The 21429-nt window shown below is 45.5% G+C and overlaps 1 protein-coding gene and 1 long non-coding RNA gene across 2 annotated transcripts in view; both read right to left on the bottom strand.

The window, feature by feature from the left end:
- Positions 1 to 10675, bottom strand: part of DUSP12 (dual specificity phosphatase 12) — a 75122-nt gene extending 64447 nt beyond the window's left edge. The window contains exon 1 of the mRNA XM_077452615.1: positions 10563 to 10675. The gene's annotated coding sequence lies outside the window, so the exon portion shown is untranslated. The remainder of the gene's footprint in view (positions 1 to 10562) is intronic.
- Positions 10676 to 16478: 5803 nt separating this feature from the next.
- Positions 16479 to 17612, bottom strand: LOC143927004 (uncharacterized). The gene is made up of 4 exons (XR_013262196.1): positions 17528 to 17612; positions 17278 to 17435; positions 16842 to 16975; positions 16479 to 16701 (listed from the first exon to the last, which is right to left on the bottom strand). It is a non-coding gene; the product is annotated as an uncharacterized LOC143927004 (long non-coding RNA).
- Positions 17613 to 21429: the final 3817 nt, after the last annotated feature.

Genomic DNA, 21429 nt, shown 5'->3' with positions numbered 1-21429 from the left:
GCAAGGAGGATAGCCGCCAAAGTGCTCCCCCCCCCCCCCAACTGCTGTCCCCATAGGGAAGTCGGTCTATATACATGGGGGGGGGGGGGGCAATGCCTTCCATTCCTCATTCCCATCTTCATATCTGAGGTGGTTAAGGCAGACATCCACCGTAGTAAACTGGTGCCTCCTCGCTCTAGAGAAAGGAGGATGTGGGCGCCTGCTCCTACTGACTCTCAGCCTTCCCTCCTGGGTAAGAACGCCGCTGCCATTTTCCCGAAGTTTGAAAATGACGCGGGTGCTTGTTGCCACGCCCTCTCCGGCAGCCCACGCGAGCTACCGGGGACCCAGGAGTCGGGGACAAGCCCCCTGGAAAGAACCGATGGCCAGCACCCCCGTCTGAACAGCCACCTGTACAGGTAAGGGGGGGGGGGAGACAGGATAATGGCCCCTGAAGTTCTGGGTACACCACTGTACCCAGGGTCCTTCAGCTCTCAGGGGGGCTCTTCCAATTTCTGCTGCCCGCCCTGAGGAAAAGATAGGGGAACCCCCCAGGAAGGACAAGAATATCCTACCAGACCCAGAGGCTTCCCAGGCTTGTGGTCCGGCTCCCAGGGGGAGACCACCAGCCCCAGGCTGCGGGTCATTTGGAAAAAAACAAACAGTTTCGCTGTGTAGGGAGAAACACAATCAAAAACTGAGGATCAAGGGGAAGGGTGGGGACTTAAAACAGCTGTCGATTGATTGTGTTTCCTGTAGGGAGGAGCCTCTCATCTCTCAGGTGTGCCGTCCTGGAAGATGACTTGAGAAATTTAGCTTTTTGGCCACAACCATAAGCGCTTCATTTGGAAAGGAGTCAGCAAGGCCTATGATGAAAGGTACACAATTCCTACTGTTAAACAAGGAGGTGGATTGCTGATGTTTTGGGGATGTGTGAGCTACAAAAGGCACAGGAAATTTGGTCAAAATTTATGGCAAGATGAATGCAGTATGTTATCAAAAAATACTGACGGAACATTTGCATTCATCAGCCAGAAAGCTGCGCATTAGACGTACTTGGACACCCCAACATGACAATGATCCAAAACGCAACACCAAGTCGACCTGTCTTTGGTTACAGCAGATTAAATTGAAGGTTCTGGAGTGGCCATCTCAGTCTCCTGACCTCAATATCATTTTGCAGGATAGATTTAGGGACTTTTATTTTTTTAACTGTTTTTACTGGTAATGGCGGCGATCTGTGATTTTTAGCATGACTGAAACATTGTGGGCAGACAAATCTGACCCCAAGTGACACTTTTTGGGGACGAGTGACATTATTACATTGATCAGTGCTATAAAAATACAATGATCAATGTAAAAATGGACACTGGCAGTAAAAGGGTTAACACTAGGGATGCTGAAGGGTTTAGTGTGTTCCCTCAGTGTGTCTTAATTGTAGGAAGGGGAGAATGGGCTGCCAGGGACATGACAGAGATCACTGTTCCCCATCACTGGGAATAGATCTCTGACATGTCATTTGGCAGAACAGTAAATCACCTTGCTTACATAGGCAGTTCCCCGTTCTGCCTCTGTACACAGTTATTGCGGCTCACCAGCGGACATCAAATCAGCAGCGCCCGCTATCCTCCTTGCACAGACCAACGTACAGGTACGTCAGTTCGCGCAGGAAAGCCGACTTGCCACAGCATATCTGCGTGAGCTGGTCGGCAAGTGGTTAATATACTTTCACTTAGGATAATAAAGCTCAATACTTTCATGAAAAAGGGGGAAGACAGAGTTCAAAGAGATATTTTAAGGAGAAACAGCCAGTGATATCAAAAATATATAAATTGTATTTATTGAAAAATTCCACATACATATGGTGACAAAAAGAAATGTAACCTCCGCTGCATTCAATTAAAATTTTGACAACGTTGTCAATACACAGGTAGCTACCATAGACCTCCACACTTACACTATTAGCAACTGAAACTGAATGGGCTGACTCAAATTGGGAATTAGTCACAGTACTTGTAGAGCTATCCGCTCAATAGAAGATAAGTATATTGTTTAGAATATTTAGGTTTAGGTAATAACCAGGTAAAAAGCATTGAGTCATCATTGGCACATTCTGTCGAGGTTTCAGATTTTGGGAGAGAGTGTCAAAGATCATCCCCTAATGACAGCACAAAGATCTCAAAATCTTCGGGACAGTCTTACCCACTCTGACTATCAGCGGTCCCCTAATACCAACTGGCTGACTGACCTCCCACCCCTAAAGGGTATGTATGATCTGCAAATATGTGGATAAAACAGATGTGTGCATGAGTTCTGATGGTAAGAAGTTTAGGATAAATAACTTCATTAACTGCCCAAATTGTCAATAATTTGTGTGGCCACCATTATTTTCCAGCACTGCCTTAACCCTCTTGGATACGGAGTTCAGCAGAGCTTCACAGGTTGCCACTGGAGTCCTCTTCCACTCCTCCATGATGACATCACAGAGCTGGTGAATTTTAGAGACCTTGCGCTCCTCCAACTTCCATTTGAGGATGCCCCACAGAGGCTCAATAGGGTTTAGAAACCCCTTGAAAAACAGCGCTGGTCAAAATAAAGTGTTGAAATTAAAAATAATCAAGTGTAAATGAAATATGATAATAATAATAATAATAAGTTCTTGCTGCAACCCAATGTGAGACACACACAATATACAATAATCTTAAAGAAAAATAGCTGCGCTAAAACTTATAAAAAACTAAATTATAAAGTGACATAATCTTTCCTATTTCTTTACAAAAATCCCAAAAATTGCAAAATAGTGCAAAAAAATTAATTTTTTTCGTGAAATAATGATTTTCAGATATATAAGCAGTCCAAAGAAGAGGAAAGATGAATAGGATGATGAATCTCAATCCCTTTTTGGTGACTTACAAAACCACCCTTTACGCATGTAGGGTGAGCGGCGTGCTGACGTCACCGCATTTCCACATTAACCAGGAAGGGCGGGCAGTGTAAACAGGAGAGAGCCGGCCGGCTTGTGTTTTTTGATATACGCTTATACTCTGCTGGAAATTCGTGAGTTGTTACTTTATTTTATTACATTTTTAATAAAATTTTACGGAGTTATACTATGGGAGCTTCTCTTTTCTTGTTTTGCTAAATGATCGTGGCGGAACGAGAGATACTATAAGAAGGGAGCAGGAAAGTTGGAGTTATCAACAGAGCCTAATAAGGGGACCAGGAACGTGCCATTTTGCAAGCTCGTATGATCGCCTTAAGAAAGAGATCTTGGCAGCTGGTAAGCCTCCTTAAATCTGGTGGTGGATAAACTTTTCTCCTCTGGGTGCACCTGCTACATGCGTAAAGGGTGGTTTTGTAAGTCACCGAAAAGGGATTGAGATTCATCATCCTATTCATCTTTCCTCTTCTTTGGACTGCTTATATATCTGAAAATCATTATTTCACGAAAAAAATTAATTTTTTTGCACTATTTTGCAATTTTGGGGATTTTTGTAAAGAAATAGGAAAGATTATGTCACTTTATAATTTTGTCTTTTATAAGTTTTAGCGCAGCTATTTTTATTTAAGATCAATAGGGTTTAGGTCTGAGACATGCTTGGCCAGTCAATCATCTTTATCCTCAGCTTCTTTAGTAAGGCAATGGGCATCTTGGAGGTGAACTGTAACTCCCTAATGCCGGCAGCCCTACTGCAGCCCCAGACCATGACACTCCCACCACTATGCTTGATTTGGTTGTCGCCACACACGCTTGACACCATCTGATCCAAATAAGTTTATCTTGGTCTCATCAGACCACAGGACATGGCTCCAGTAATCCATGTCGTTAGTCTGCTTGCCTTCAACAAACTGTTAGCAGGCTTTCTTATGCATCATCTTTAGAAGAGGTTTCCTTCTGGGACAACCGCCATGCAGACCAAATGTAATGCAGTGTGCGGCGTATAGTCTAAACACTGACAGGCTGACTCCCCACCCCTTCAACCTCTGCAGCAATGCTGGCAGCACTCATACATCTATTTCCCAGAAATCACATAGTCGACCATGGTGAGGTCTGTTTTGAGTGGAACCTGTCCTGTTAAACCCGATGTATGTTCTTGGTCACCATACTGCAGCTCAGTTTCAGGTTCTTGGCAATGTTTTTATAGCCTAGGCCATCTTTCTGAAGAACAAAAAATTTTTTTTTTTCAGATCCTCCGAGAGTTCTTTGCCATGAGGTGCCATGTTGAACTTCCAGTGACAGTATGAGAGAGATAACATCAAATTTCACACCTGAGACCAAGTAACACTACCGAGTCACATGACAGCAGGGAGGGAAAATGGCTAATTGGGACCCATTTTGGACATTTACACTTAGGGGTGTACGCACTTATGTTGCCAGTGTTTTAGATATTAATGGCTGTGTGTTGAGTTATTTCAAAGGGGACAGCAAATATACACTGTTATGCAAGCTGTACACCCACTACTTTACATTGTAGCAAATTTCAGTCTTCATTGTTGTCACATGAAAAGACATAATAAAATATTTACAAAAATGTGAGGTGTGTGTATATTATATAATTAATTTATTTATATTTTTTTAGAATGGATCTCTTCAGTGGGGTCTATGTGTAGTTTGATTTATGCCAATATGGATTTTTCAGGATATGCACAGGATTGCTGCACTTTTTGACTGGGTATCCCCATTGCTGTCATTGGGGGTTATTTCCGAAAAGACAAATCCACTTTGCACTAAATGTGCACTTGGAAGTGCAGTCGCTCTAAATCTAAGGGGTAAATCTGAAATGAGTGGAAGCTCTGCTGATTTTATCATCCAATCATGTGCAAGCTAAAATGCTGTTTTTTTATTTTCCTTGCATGTCCCCCTCGGATCTAGTGACTTTACTTCCAAGTGTACTTGCAGTGCAAAAGTGGATTTTCCTTTAGTAAATAACCTCCATTGTGTCCTTGGTTTGTTAACAGGAAGATGACTTGATGCGTAATGTCTGAGGATACAAATAGGTATGTATCATTAAAATAATATAAAAGGACTTTCATTACGTGTCCATCCATGCTCTGAAGAAACTTGTGAAATGCAAGTGAGAACACAGTCAGTCTGCCACAGACATCCCCCGAGGTAGTGCGGTGTGCGGAAGTGATCCCTTGCTGTGAACGAAGGTTGTGGCATGACATGCCAGCAGTGTATACCACGCAGTGAGCAGGCTCCATACCCCCCCTCCTCATTCCCTGTGAAGACACCGCCTTTACTTTGGCATGAAGGTCTGGGAGTCCGGAGAGTGGTGAGCTACACTTGAACCTTCACACCCGGCTGGGAACTGATACTACTGCACCCACATCTCCCCTTCTCCACATACATATATCTGCCGCTCTGTTTTTGTGGTACATTCATTGCGGACCAAGACAGTTCATATGTGGGAGTGGAAGCTGCTTTATCCATAATAATTTCACCGCTCCACCTTGATCATGAGGATCCTCCATCATCTTCCTATTGGGATTTTTTCCTGTGTTTACCATCTTACAATACTACGGAACGTCAACACTTGGAGCACACTCCCACACTTTGCACAATATAATTTATGTAGTTATTACACTCTATTGGAAACAATATACTTACCTTCTATTGAGCGGATAGCTCCACAAGTACTGTGACTAATTCCCAGTTTCAGTTGATAATAGTGTGAGTGTGGAGGTCTGTGGTAGTTACCTGTGTATTGACAATATTGTCAACATTTTAATTGAATGCGACAGAGGTTACATTTCTTTTTGTCACCATATTTGTGGAATTTTTCAATACAGAAAATGATATATTTTTTATATCACTGGCTGTTTCTCCTTGAAGAATCTCTTTGTATTCTGTCTTCCCTCTTTTTTATGCTGCCTTTTTGATTCAGAGGAACACACCTCACCACTATCTGGATTATTTGAGGTGACAGTATTTGTTATCTGGGTGAGGAATTGTTATTTGTATTACCTTACCTTTACTCTCCAGGTACTAATTATTCAGGTGTACCTCTTGTGACTGATTCGCTGCAGCTATGAAAGAAGTCACAGTGTTGTTTTTCAACCCCTTGCTTATTCACAAAGCGCTTTGCATTCCGAATGGGTAGACAAACGACATTCAGATGCTATGTAAGACAGCCATAGTTCTAATAGCCACAGCAGGCCAGAAGTACTATATAGTGAGAAATATATTAGTCCGCACTAATGATGCGACTTCCAGTCTGGTTAAAACCTCATATGTGTTTTTTTTTATTTCCTCTCCCTAGGATCGCAGACTGGATTCCGGTGCGGACCAACATATGTATGCTGTATTATCCAGTGTTGGTTGTGTTATTTCACTTTTAGATGCGAGTTTGCTTGCTGTCCTTTTTATTGCACTGAATAAAAATTAGATGTGGTACATAATGTAGGCTCTCCTTTTTGCTTTGTGATTCTGAACATGTGACTGCAGAGGGCCTACGGGTATTCCACCAGGTGTTGTGGAGCCAGGTGGTGTGGTATTTTGTAGAGCTAGGAGGAAAAGCATTTTTATATTGACCCATAGCTCTCAGGGTCCAAGTATCTGGTGAGTGTAGAGTGCGAGTTTCACGGTGGTGATCACAGTTCAATTTTGGAAACACAGGATATGGCACTTCCTTTATGAAGGGGGAGAGCACTTGTGACAGCATGGACCCTAAATATGGGACTTTTTAATTAACACTATAGTTTGCACTAAACATAAGTGGGTTATATGTACATGCATGCTTGTTACTATAAGTACAGTATGCCTTTTTCACATGTGTTTGCAACACACATTTATTATGTTGATTAGTTGTTTCTAAAAAAAAAAATTTAGGTTGTGTCATCCCAGCGCAGCTTCTACTCATGTGCACTGGTTGTGCATGTGGGTTTTTTTATTTATCTTAGTGTGGGATTCCAACACCTAGTGGGAAGCAGCAGGGACGCATTTATATTTTCTGACTTTTAAAGGTCAGTGTAAGCTGTCTGTACATACATAGTACAGGCAGGCAGATACTCACTGACAGGAAGGTTGGTTTCACATGGGGGGTCCTAGTAATGCTCATCCACCTGCTCAGCGGGTGATCTCTCTCCTGATCCCCGCTGAGCCAGCGGATGACAGGTCCGTGTTCGCTCCACTATGCAGAGCAGACATGGACACAGCCTGCTGTTCTCTATGGGGCTGTCAGATGGCAAGGGACCGCCTGTGCGTTTCCATCCAATGAAGGATGGGGTATAGATCCCCAGCCATCTGTTTTTGGTGGACAAGATCAGATCGGATGCCAGTGGGCGTCCACTGACATCTGCTGCTCCATAGAGAGCAATGGCTGGTCCGATCAGGTCTGCATGAAAATTTTGGCAGGGAGGACTGATCTGACAGCTTGTGTGAAACCAGCCAAAGAATCAATGAACTACCAGAGCACTCAACAGCACCAGGGGTTGACAAGTTTGCTTTGAATTTAGGAGCCAGTTAAAGTGGTTGTATACTCGATTTTTTAACTTTTACCTACAGGAAAGCCTATAATAAGGCTTACCTGTAGGTAAAAAAAATATCTCCTAAACCTGTACGGTTTAGGAGATATTCCCCTCGGTATGCGCCGCTGACTGCAGCGGCGCATGCGCATAAGGGGATTCTCGGCCTGAAAATCCGGCAGTGCATACTAGCTCATTATGCCTTTTGCTTTGCAGGTTTAAAAAAAATAAATAAATAAATAAAAATAAAAAATGTGCGGGTTTACTACCGCTTTAAAGTTAGAAGCCAGTTTGTTTTTTTGAGTGGTATGGATTGTCAGCTCCCGGGGTAAGGCCACTCATTTTCACCCCTATCCCTAACTCACAATGGAGCACCCAGTCAATAACTTCAATGAAATGCTGTTATATCAGGGTTATGGGCTGACCAGAAAGAGTAAGGCTGGCAACAGATGGAACTGGCTGGCACTGGCAGGTGGCACTGGTTGCCACTGGCAGGCACGTGGAACTGCCAGATGGCACTGGCAGGTGACATTGGTTGGAACTGGCAGGTGACACTGGTTGGAACTGGCAGGTGACACTGGCAGGTGGCACTATTGGCACTGGCAGGTGGCACTATTGGAAGGTGGCCCTGGTTGGCGATGGCAGGTGGCCCTGGTTGGCGATGGCACTAGTTGTCAATGGCAGATGGCACTGATTGGCGGTGGCACTGGTTGGTGTTGGCAGGTGGCGGTGGCACTAGTTGGCACTGATTGGCGGTGGCACTGGCAGGTGGCAGATTGGCGGTGGCACTGATTGGCGGTGGCACTGGTTGGCGGTTGCAGGTGGTATTGATTGGCGGTGGCACTGGTTGGCACTAGCAGGTGGCACTGATTGGTGGTGGCACTGAGACTGGCAGGTGGCACTGGTTGGCGCTGGCAGGTTTCACACGGAGCACTGTCAGAATTAAGCTTAATGTCGGAATGGGCGGGACCCAGCAGCTATCAAACACCAGCCAACCATTGGGCTGCTTAAGAAAAGGGGCGGGCCACACACATAGCGGCCTGCCCAGATCTCATTGGCTGGTGTTTGATAGCTGCTGGGTCCCGCCCACCCCGACATCAAGCTGAAATCTGACAGATCCTCCTCTCTCCATTGCTTGTCAGTTTCACATACGTAGCGCGGCGCCGCTGAGTGTGGAGGAGGGAGGAGGATGGCAGTCCGTGTTCATGGGCTGCATGTCTGGGGAATCAATAGTGAGTGGGCTGGTGGCAGCTTAGGCGCCAGGTTGCGATTTCTGGTCGCATTGGCGACCTGGGGTTTGTCGAGCCCTGGTATAACATTACAAAAGGTGTATTTATCCGTTAATTCAGTGGCCATCAACTCAGGGCCCACTAACAGGCCAGGTTTTATGTATTACCTTGGGGAGATGATAGTGTTTTATTCCTGCGCTACCACTGGTGATCTATCAAATAAATAATCAGGGATGGGGGAGGGGACACAACTACTGGGGCACTTTTTTTTACCTTAATGCAGGGAATACATTATGATTAAAAAAAAAAGTTTTGCTTTTAGACGGCTTTCACACCGAGCCGTGGGTGTGGGAGGGCGTTGGCGGTAAAGCGGCTCTATTTTTAGCGCCGTTTTAGCAGCGATATTCGGCCACTAGAAGGCGGTTTTAAAAATGCCCGAAAAGGGGTTAAATCGACCCACAAAATGCCACCGGTACCGCAGCCCTGCCCCATTGATTTCAATGGGGAGCAGCGGCGAGTTCACTGCTCCAAAGAAGCTTCTGGCAGGACTTTTTGTGACGCCCTGCTAGCGCACCGCTCCAGTGGGAAAGCCCGAGTGAATGGAGCCGCTTTTTTTTCAGACATTATTTTTAGTGCTGTAGCGCCTGAAAAATGCTGGCAGTGTGAAAGGGGTCTTAGAAGCACTTTTAGGGCCAGTTCACATAACATGCAGTCCAGTGCATTTTTTTTCTGCATGAAAAACACATGAAAAGGAAGTTATATGGTTTTCAATGGCATAGTTCACACCAGTGCAGTTCCAGAAGAAAAAAAAAAACACTGAAACACACATCCTTGTTTAAGGTTAAGAAAAAAAAAAAAGGGGGTTGCACTGGAACACATAAAAAACACGCATGCAGAAAAGCATCTGGAACGCATCCAGACTGCATTTCTACGGTGTGAACCGACCCTAAAACTGCACACCAGATCCTTTTCCGATGCGTTTCTGCATTTGTGTTTTTAACACATTCTGTTGCTTTTCGTTTCACTGTACTGGGGTCCGGTGTGTTTTTGATGCATTCAATTGCACTTTTGATGCGTTTTACCACATTCCATTACAGTAAAAATGCAGCATATTCAACCTTTTTTTCCTGGAACTGTAAGACATCTTTCACACTGAAGGTGTTTTTCAGGCTTTTTAGCGCTAAAAATAGCGACGATAAAGTGCTTGAAAACCGCCTCCCAAAGCCTGGGTTTCACACTTGCGGGACGTTACAAAAAGTCCTGCAAGCGGGTTCTTTGGGGCGGGTTGGGAGCGTTGTATTTAGTGCTCCCAAAATGCCCCTGCCCACTGCAATGAATGGGCAGCGATTCCAAAGCGCCTGAAAAGCGATGCAAAACTGGAGTTTTTACCCTTTTTTTGGGTAAAAAGTGGCAGAAAACAGGCAAAAACGAGCGGTAACCGCAGGAGCTGCCAATGTGAAAGTAGTCAGAGTTACTGGTCCCATCAGAACAATCCCAAAGCAAGGACAATGACAGAACAGACGAATGGGGGAGCCCGAGGTGTACACAGATCTGACTCAGACTGGGGTGACTGCCGTGTATAGTCTGTCATCACTGCTGGCTACTATACTCACACAAGTGATGACAGGGCCTCAGAAGGCACGTTCAGTCACCGTGGGGTCTTCTGACCATAAATACACAAATAACAGATGTGTGCTCCTTTATAAAGGCTCCAGGTCTGCTGTTCTCGAAGACAGTTCCTCGTGTATGTCCATTGTGTACACGCTGGGCTCGCCTGCTATATAAGGGGCTCCGGTCCTATGGACACCAGGAGCACGCCCTCTGCCCAGACACTGAGGAGACCAGTACACTCCGGTGTCCCGAGGACCTTCCTTCATCATAACTCACCTACACTGACACATATGTTATCACATGGATCCCGCAGGCACGGCAGGCAAAAGGAACTTCGATGATGTCATGACCATGTGACCACTCAGTGAGGAAGAGCTGATGTATTCACTGAGCATGCGCAGAGTTAGTTCGCATGTGTGACAGTTCCTATAATACAAAGCTGCACAGTGCACACACACCTTGTTGGTTTAACCCTTTCCTAAGTCCAGGCTCCCCGATTACTCTCTCATTGATATGAATGTACAATATACAGTGGGTAAAATAAATATTGAACATGACACCATTTTTCTTGGTAAATATATTTCTAAAGGTGCGATTCATGTAATCTACTCAGAGGCCACCTTCAAAATAGGTTTGGGTTCTTCCGTTATCCTCTAGCAGTGTTGGTCATCTTACTAAAAAAGTAATTAGTTAAGTTAAAAATTACTTCTCCCAAAAAGTAATTGCATTAGTAACTCAATTACTACATTGGAAAAGTAATTAGTTACTCAGCAAAGTAACTGACTTTTTTTTTAATTCTATAATGCAATTACGTTCTAGAACATCTTTAATATCAAAAATGTTTATATTAACTGATTGAAGAATAAAAACACTATATACAGTATTTTAGAACATTTGGTATTTATTTGAACCCAAATGTTGAGGGGGGTGGCAGCGTGGTACTTGGAGGGGTGGCAGTGATGGTGGTGTACTTGGGGGGGGGGGGGGGGTGGCAGGCAGCGTGGTACTTGGAGGGGAAGGGTGGCAGCGGGGATGGTGCCATCCTCTCCCACCACCACCTCTGCCTCTTACTGATCCCATCCCCCACCACCACTGATCTCATCCCTACCGTATCCCCCCCCATCACCTCTGTTGTAGAAGTGATGGTGGGTGGGTAGGGATGGGATCAGTAAGAAGTAGTGGTGGTGGAGGACTTGGGATGGATCGATTGCACTGCAATTCAAATCATCAGTCACTTACTTTAATGCCTCCAGGGATGCCTTTCCTCATGGGGAGAGAGTGAGACCCTCCCCTTCACTCGATTGGTGTCAGCTGACTTCATTTTTCAGTGTCCGCCTCGCCACTCTACATTCTCTCTCTCTGGATAGGCGGGCAGGATGGGGCGGTCCAGACAGTCTCTCTGAGCCTCAGCCTCTTCTCAGCTCAGCGGGCGAAAGCCCCCCTCCCCACGGCAGAACGAACAGTCATGCAGCGCGGCCACGGCGGGCCTCCCAGACGGTAAATGTAATTGAGGTATCTCTGCCCACGTATTGGTAACTGAGTTACCATGAGGGGAAGAGTAATCAGTTAGATTACTCGTTACCCTCTAAAGTAACTGCGTTAAGTAACTCCGTTTATTTTAACTCAGTTACTTACATCACTGTCCCATAGTTGCCAACATTGTAAAAAAAAATTCGGGACACTTTTTTGGCAGTAAGCGGAGCTGAATTATAATTAGGGGGCGGGGCATGCAGTTATAGGTGTGGCATAGAAAAGGGTGAAAATGCAGCGTGCAGCTCACCGCTGCAAAATATGGGCATGGTTTACGTAAAATAGTGGGCGTGGCTTACACAGGGTGGCTCAAAGGGGTGTGGTTAGAGTGTGAGATGAATGCGGGATGGAGAGGGAAAGGAGGGGATGGAGGGACAGCAGCCCCCTGATCCTACACCGCAATAGCAATATGAGTTTGACAATCAGCAGATAAAGATACTCCAAATACCTGGTGTTAGCGCTTCAATCATCCCAGCGCCATCATTGTTATGGTGTCAGGATGATTGAAGTGCATTATTTCTATTATTACATTGTAATATGAAATGAAATCATTCAACTCACCATAAAGCTGAATCAGTGGGAGCCATGAGCGCATCACTAGCCATGTTGCCTGCCACCAGATGCCATCAGGTGCAACCAGCAGAGTCCCTCCTTACATCAGGTGCCCCCAGCAGAGTCCCTCCTTACATCAGGTGCCCCATCAGAGGTACCTTTCTCACATCTGTGTCCATCAGCGGAGCCCCTCCTTACATCTGGTGTTCCCATCAGTCCTCCTAACATATGGTGCCCCTCTGACATCCAGACTGCGCCCTCTGATATCCAGACGGCGCCCCACATCCAGACTCTGACTAGCCCCCGACATCCAGACTGCCCCCCTGACATCCAGACTGCGCCCCCACATCCAGACTCTGACTAGCCCCCGACATCCAGACTAGCCCCTCTGACATCCACAGACTGGCCCCCGACATCCACAGACTGGCCCCCACCATCCACAGACTGGCCCCCGACATCCAGACTGGCCCCTCTGACATTCAGACTGGCCCCCCTGACATGCAGACTGGCCCCCCTGACATCCACAGACTGGCCCCCCTGACATCCACAGACTGGCCCCTCTGACATCCACAGACTGGTCCCTCTGACATCCACAAACTGGCCCCTCTGACATCCTCAGACTGGCCCCCCAACATCCACAGACTGGCCCCCCGACATCCAGACTGCCCCCGATATCCAGACTGCCCCCCGACATCCATACTAGCCCCCCACATCCAGACTCTGACTGACCCCCAACACCAGACTGGCTCCCGACATCCAGACTCACTGGCCCCCGACATCCACAGACTGGCCCCCGACATACACAGACTGGCCCCCGACATCCAGACTGGCCCCTGACATCCACAGACTGCCCCCCGATATCCAGAATGCCCCCCCCAACATCCAGACTCACTGGCCCCCCATCCAGACTCACTGGCCCCCGACATACAAAGACTGGCCCCTGACATACACAGACTGGCCCCCGGCATCCTCCAGATGCGGCACGCCGTTGTTGCCGCACGGAAGGACTTTGAACTGCGGCGCAGCATCTCTATTGAAGACCAGCTTCTGGTCTTCTTTAACCACTTGACCACTGGGCACTTAAACACCCTTAATAACCAGACCAATTTTCAGCTTTTGGTGCTCTCACATTTTGAATGACAATTACTCAGTCATGCAACACTGGACCTATATGAAATTTTTGTCCTTTTTTTCACACAAATAGAGCTTTCTTTTGGTGGTATTTAATCACCTCTCAGTTTTTTATTTTTTGTGCTATAAAAGAAAAAAGACCGAAAATTCTGCGAAAAAATGAATTTTTCTTTGTTTCTGTTATAAAATTTAGCAGATTAGTAATTTTTTCTTCATAAATTTTGGCCAAAATTTATACTACTACATATCTTTGGTAAAAATAAGTACAAATTGGTGGATATTATTTGGTCTTTGTGACAGTTATAGAGTCCACAAGCTATGGTGCCAATATCTGAAAATTGATCACACCTGAAGGACTGAAGGCCTATTTCAATTCTTGAGACCCTAACATGCCAGAAAAGTACAAATACCCCCCCAAAATGACCCCTTTTTGGAAAGAAGACATTCCAATGTATTTAGTAAGAGGCATGATGAGTTTTTTGAAGTTGTCATTTTTTCCCACAATTCTTTGCAAAATCAAGATTTTTTTTCCTTCTTTATTTTTCCACAAAATTGTCATATTATCAGGTTATTTCTCACACACAGCATATGCATACCACAAATTACACCCCAAAACACATTCTGCTATTACTCCCAAGTACGGCGATACCACATGTGTGAGACTTTTACACAGTGTGGCCACATACAGAGGCCCAACATGCAGGGAGCGCCATCAGGCGTTCTGGAGCACCCAGGACAATTCTGACATTTCTCTCCTACATGTAAAAATCATCATTTATTTGCTAGAAAATTACAGAGAACCCCAAAACATTATATATTTTTTTTAGCAAAGACTCTGGAGAATACAATGGTGGTCGTTGCAAATTTTTATCTCACACGGTATTTGCGCAGCAATTTTTCGAATGCGTTTTTTTGGGGGAAAAAACAGTTTTGTGCTTAAAAAAAACAAAAAAAAACTGTAAAGTTAGCCCAATTTTTGCATAAAGTGAAAGATGAAGTTATGCTGAGTAAATAGATATTGAACATGTCACTCTTCAAAATTGCACATGCCCGTGGAATGGCGCCAAACGTCGCTACTTAAAAAATCCCCATAGGCGACGCTTTCAATTTTTTTTACTGGTTACATGTTTTGAGTTGCAGAGGAGGTCTAGGGCTAGAATTATTGCTCTCGCTCTAACGTTCGCGGCGATACCTCACATGTGTGGTTTGAACACCGTTTTCATATGTGGGCGGGGCTTACGTATGCGTTCGCTTCTGCATGCGAGCACATGGGGACAGGGGCGCTTTAAATTCTTTTTTTTTTTTATTGTTCATTTTACTTTATTTATTTTAGTTTGACATTTTTTTCCCCAAAAATCATTTTTTTAGCACTTTTATTCCTATTACAAGGAATGTAAACATCCCTTGTAATAGGAATATGGGGTGACAGGTCCTCTTTACAGTAAAATCTGGGGGTCAATATGACCCCACATCTCACCTCTAGGCTGGGAAGCCTGAAATAAAAAAAAAAAAGATTCTGGCTTTGATCGTACTGGCGAGTTGGTAGAAGCACCGGAGGGCAGTGAGGGGTGGGGGGGCATCTATGGCTGGGTACTGCAGGGTATCACCGAGTATGGCTGGGTATCTCCGAGTATGGCTGGGTATGGCAATTTATGGCAGGGTATTGCAGAGTATTGGCGGGGTATTGGCGGGTATTGCAGAGTATTGGGGGTATTGCAGAGTATTGGGGGGTACTGCAGAGTAATGGCAGGGTACTGCAGAGTATTGGGGGGTACTGCAGAGTAAATGGCAGGGTACTGCAGAGTAATGGCAGGGTACTGCAGAGTAATGGCGGGGTACTGCAGAGTAATGGGGGGGTACTGCAGAGTAATGGCGGGTACTGCAGAGTATTGGGGGGTACTGCAGAGTATTGGGGGGTACTGCAGAGTAATGGCAGGGTACTCCAGAGTAATGGGGGTACTGCAGAGTAATGGCAGGGTACTGCAGAGTAATGGGGGTACTGCAGAGTAATGGCAGAGTATTGCAGAGTAATGGGGGGTACTGCAGAGTAATGGCAGGGTACTCCAGAGTAATGGGGGTACTGCAGAGTAATGGCAGGGTACTGCAGAGTAATGGGGGTACTGCAGAGTAATGGCAGAGTATTGCAGAGTAATGGGGGGTACTGCAGAGTAATGGCAGGGTACTGCAGAGTATTGCAGGGTATTGCAGAGTATTGGCAGGGAATTGAGGGGTTAAATTCGGTGAGCAGCGATGTGGGCACTGCAGATGCAGCCCACGGCGCTGCTAACACCGATCTCTTTCCCCTCCGCTGTACCGATCGGTACAGAGAGGGGGAGGGAGGAACCGGCGTCATAACATGATGCCGATTTGTTTACAAGTGATCACTCCATCATTTGACGAAGCGATCACGTGGTAAACGGCCGCGACGAGCGGCCGTTTACCGTGATCCGTGATGCGCCGGGTCCACTGGACCCGGCGGTCATGGATGAACTCGTGTGCGCGCCCCAGGGGGGCAATTAACGGCCTCTCAGAGTTAAACAACCGCCCTGAAGCCGTTAAACGGCAATGGGCGGTTGTTAAGTGGTTAAAATGGCGGCCGGCGGAGACATTGTCTCCACCGGCCGCGACCCTCTAGGGGCTGGCGGCGAAAAAGGGGGACAAACCGAATTTCCCAGGACATTTCCCGGGACAAAATTAAATCGGGACAAATGTCCTAATCCCGGGAATGTCCCAGGAAATTCGGGACAGTTGGCAACTATGCTGTCCTCTACATCAGTGGTCATCAACCCCTGTCCTCAGGGCCCACTAACAGGCCAGGTTTGCAGGATAACTGAAATACATGACAGGTGATATAAATAAGTTGGTCCACACTATCCCAGAGACACATTACTATTATAGGTACCTCATCCCCTAATGATTCTGCAAATATTGTATCCTAAAAAAGGAAAAAAAGGGGAGCAGGGGATTTTTATACGGTACAATTTATAGAGAAACAGAGATTTCTTTTAAAAGAATTCATAACTTTTTTATTTAGAAATGTATTAAAAATATGTTTTGTAAAGACAATAACAGCAAATACACTCATTGTACAAACAATGCATAGCTATAGAGTATAGGGGATCCTGAAAGTGTTAGTTGCTGAGACTGATCGTACTTCCTCCCGACATGTTTCGCATTTGTGCTTCTTCAGGGGAGTATGCAACTAACAATAACATAAAGAAAAGGTTTAAAAGTACAGAATGTGCATATGTGCCATACAGTTAAATACATATATAAAGCAGGACATTTATGATATAAGAAAATAGTCTCAATGTGCTTAGTCCAAGGAGGTGCAATGCTTACCCAGGTATGTAAATTCCAAGCATCGCAACACACAGGCCAATAGATAGTGGAATAGATGGCAAAAATTGTGGGACAGGATCAAATGGTAAAAACACCCTAGCCCAATGTAGGGCATAGATGGAGGTAAGCAAGCGCTACAAAGATCAAAAACAGAAATTTAGAAATGAATACTAAGTTTGCAAATTTCATACAGATATTGAGAAGTGTTACATTGTAACAGAAGAAGTAAACGATATGATTCCCTCAGTTATATGAGGGGATTGGGGCTGAAGAAAAAGGCCTCCATATTAAGACAAAAAATACTGATTATTTAAGGAATAAAACAATTAATTGTAATTATAATTAGAATTAAGCCTGATTAATGTATAAGTTGTAAGTAGTAGCTGTTTGAAATATGTAGCTAGTACGCTGTAAGAGAAAATAAAATTGTTTTTACCTGCAGTAATGGTAAGAGATGAGAGGATTAGTTCCATGTAATGATATTGATGCAATGCACATACAACAGATCACAATGAACAAATCAATCGGCTCATTACAGTGTTTTTTGTAAGCTACAGAGTGCAGCGCTATGCTGCCACTCTAAGCTTGCTGAACCTACAGACAAATAAGAGGAAGGATAAATAAGTATGTATAGATAAGAAAAGGTGTTACAGCAGTTTAAGGTTAAAGTGAGGAGGTATATTTACCAAAACAAGAAGATTCAGCGTAGCGGCAATGTCTGTGTTGAACCTGCAGTGCTAATGAAATGACAGCGCTGCTTTTTAATCCCCCATCCATCGAGCCGGCGTCTGACGTCACCGGCTCGATGCGGACAGCCATAGGGGGAGACAATGAGCATGTGCAAAGCCCGTCGAATCGACGTTTAAACTACCGTCCCCATAATGCCTCAGTGCTAACACGAGGTCAGTTTAGATGGATACTGATGGAAATGGGGCTGCGCTGGCTCTCCGCCCTAAACAGGGGCGGGAAGAAAAAAGCTTTCACAGAGGCAGATAGAGACAGGTGATATAATTTGCTGCTCAGTGATTGCAGGATTCTAGTCTGCATCTCCCCAAGGTAATGCATAAAACCTGGCCTGTAAGACCCCTTTCACACTGGGGCGCTTTGCAGGCACTATAGCGCTAAAAATAGCGGCTGAAAAGAGCCCTGAAAGAGCCACTGCTTTGTCTCCAATGTGAAATCCCAGAGGGCTTTCACACTGGAGTGTGAAGTGGCGTATACGCTGCTCCTGCCCATTGAAATCAATGAGGCAGCGAGGCTATACCGCCAGCATAGCGTTGCTGCAGCAGTGCTTTGCAGTGGTTTTAACCCTCTCTTGGCCACTAGCAGGGGGTAAAAGCGCCCCACTAGCAGCCATAAAGCGACACGAAATTGGCGGTAAAGTGCCGCTAAAAATAGCAGCGTTTTTTACCGCCAGCGCACCCACCGCCCCAGTGTGTCCTGAGGACAGGAGCTGAGAACCACTGATCTATAGTTACCATCTTTTTTAACAGCCCTGATGGTTTTGCTAATTGTTGGGCTTATTAGTAATACTGGTGAATGCCTGTTCTTTGTGGCCATATATTTTTAAAGTATATTTCACATATTTATTGTAGTTTTTGTTTGGATAAGTGTAAGCTTTTTCCAGCATGTACTGTATAGTCAAAACCCATCATATTTTTCTTTTTTTTTACACAGCCTGCAAAGCGCTGCACCCGCAATCAGTGGATCACGGGTACAATGTCAGGCTCCTGCAGACACTAACCCTGGGTTCACACTAGTGCGATGCGGGAACCAGCACCAGTTCTCACATCTCTTCTCTCCCGCTTGTGCAAACTGCTCCGGGTGTTATTACCCCAGTTTAGTTCATAGATCACAGTGCGAACTGTGAACTCGCACAGGAATTGGATTGCATAGGTGAGAACACCCATGCGATCCAATTCTAATGCAAGGAAAAACAAGTCCCTGCACTATTTTCTGTGCAAATCCAATGCAAGTTCAGCCATACAACTGTTCGGCTGAACTCGCATTGCTCAGAGATCGCATGTGATCGGCACCTGCACTGCGGCACAAAACACATGCAATCTCTGAGATTGTGCTAGTGTGAACCCGGGCTAAAGCCCCATACACATGTAGCACTGACCCCTGAAGGAGCTGCTGGTTTAATTGGGCTTACCGTTACCTTCCTTTCCTCAGTTCACGTCTAGGGGTTTCCCGTGGTAGATGGCCCAGTAACTTGAGAGACTGACGACAGAATCCACACAAAGGGATTTTATTTGAAAAACGTAGACAACGAACAGCCTCTTAAATTGGGATCAGAGGGTTGGAAAGGAAGTTCAGGTACTCTTATGCCGCATACACACGACCGGACTTAGGTCCGACAGACTTTCGACGGAGTTCTGACGGAGTTCTGACAGAGTTCTGACGGACTTTCCGAATGAACGGACTTGGCCACACACAATCACACCAAAGTCCGATGGATTTGAACGTGATGACGTACGACTGGACTAGAATGAGGAGGTTCATAGCCAGTAGCCAATAGCTGCCCTCGCGTCGGTTTTTGTCCGTCGGACTAGCACACACACGAGCGGATTTCTCAATAGGAACTGGGTCCGGCGGAGTTCTGTCGGAAAAATTTGAAACATGTTCCATTTCTAAAGTCTGTCAGACTTTTGCAAATCAAAAGTCCGCTGCAGCCCACACACGATCGAATAGTCTGCTGGAATCATTCCATCGGACTTTTGATGTTGAAAAGTCTGGTCGTGTGTACGCGGCATTAGTGTCAAAGTCAATAATGAAGGACTTGCTTACTTTGACTGAATCCAGAGAATAGCCATTCACAACTGGATGTTCACTCAACTTGGATAGTCCCTCTCTCACAAGGTCTAGCAGCCAACAAGGTGCTTAACTCAGGAAACAACACAGACGTTGTTGTAGAACATACAAGAATAAGTCTCTGCCATAGACGTTGTTGTAGGACACATAGGAAAACAAAATTTGTAGAACACTCGTGTGAATTTCTGTATCTTTCAGCCAGCTTGGCATTATCCACGAGACCGGATTCTCTTAGGTACTTCAGCTCCTCCAGGCTCTTGCTAAGAAACCAACCTGTACGTGGCCTTCTTCTGAAGAGTCCTCTCCTGGATAGCTATGAAGTCACTGGGTCTCTCCCAAACCAGAAACAGCACCCAAACACCTCAGAATCCTCCTTTAGTTTCCTTGCCTTGGGCTAGCCAGCCCCGAGACAACAAGTCAGGTGGATCCGCACCCCAGGCCATAGCCTTCCTGGGGGCTGGTCAGAAGGACCAGGACCATGAAGTCAGCACATCCTTCTGGACTGGAAACCCCAAACCACGTGACATCCGCATCTTAAGTACCCTCTCCCAGAAAGCACAGCAAGAGCGCCACTCCCACTGGGCGGGCTCCGAGAGAGAGTAATCTTAAAGCACCCAACCAGACTGTAGTTCCATGCCCGCCAGAGGAGACAGTACCCCTTGTGGCCAGGCTGAACATCCTATAGTCCAGTCAGACTGATGCTGAGGTCCAAATTTAAACAATTTTACCCAAACCAAACTGCAGTTCAGGTGTAACCTTAAAATTGAATAAAAAACATAGCGTGTGCTCTTCAGGAGTCGGCGCTACACACACTATTCAATTTTTTTGCATATTTTTGTCTTCAGATTTAACCTTAAGCGTTTCAATTTGTATGCAATCAGGCAGGCCCTTGCACCACATGGTTTTGGCAAATCTGAAGACAAAAATCTGCATAAAATCTAATATTGTGTAGGAGTTCTTACTCAAGCTTTCTCGCTCTGCCTGTGTACAGTCTTTCAGTTTGAAAGTTGGAGGAAATGTATGAATGGTCTATGAACACATTGAGCAGCTTGTTCATAGTCATTTGAGAACTACAACCTGTCTGCCACCGTAGAAGAGAGGACTTGTAGTTTCTTCGTGACACAGCTGTTTTGCCTATTTTAAATAGACAGCAGCTGCAGGGGAGAGGATTCCCTGCCTGCTGTCATAGGTGGAAATCAGAGGATAAGGGTGACTGCTGCATAGCAACATTTTCCCCTCTCCCTCCTGACAACGAGCTTTAACCAATCAAGGAGCAGGAGAGTCTGAGCTAATTGAAGCATGAGATAGAAAATTTGCTGTATTGCAAAGGACACTTCCTTAAAGAGCACAGCAAAATAGCATTAAATGGCAGAGGGGTGGACTCCAAACTACAGCAGCCATGATCCTTATCTACAGAGGAGGACAGACAGGACTTTTTTTTCCAGGTGAAGAAGAGGGGGGGGACCTGGATGTAGCACAGGTCAGTTGAAGAGCTCCCGGTATACTGCATTTTTCTGGCTGGTTATCCTGCTTGCTAAGTGCCACCGACGCTCTGGTATCCTACAGAGCGTACTGACCTACTCATCAGTCACCTTCTGCATGCCTTCCAAGAACAAATGAGAGGCTGCACCAGTGTGTAAGAAGGCTGCTTTGTGTCCCGGCTGATAGAGTTGCCGGTTTAGGAGATATCCACAGTAGCTACAGGAAAGCCTTATTATAGGCTTACCTGTAGTGAAAAGTGGTTATAAAGGGTTTAGAACCACTTTAAGTGGAA

Source organism: Lithobates pipiens, unplaced genomic scaffold (assembly GCF_037356315.1).
Source record: "Lithobates pipiens isolate NorthernLeopardFrog02 unplaced genomic scaffold, aLitPip1_a1.2 Scaffold_23, whole genome shotgun sequence".
Lineage (NCBI taxonomy): Eukaryota > Metazoa > Chordata > Amphibia > Anura > Ranidae > Lithobates > Lithobates pipiens.
The sequence above is the reverse complement of the archived record's forward strand: the minus strand, read 5'-3'. Positions and strand labels throughout refer to the sequence as shown.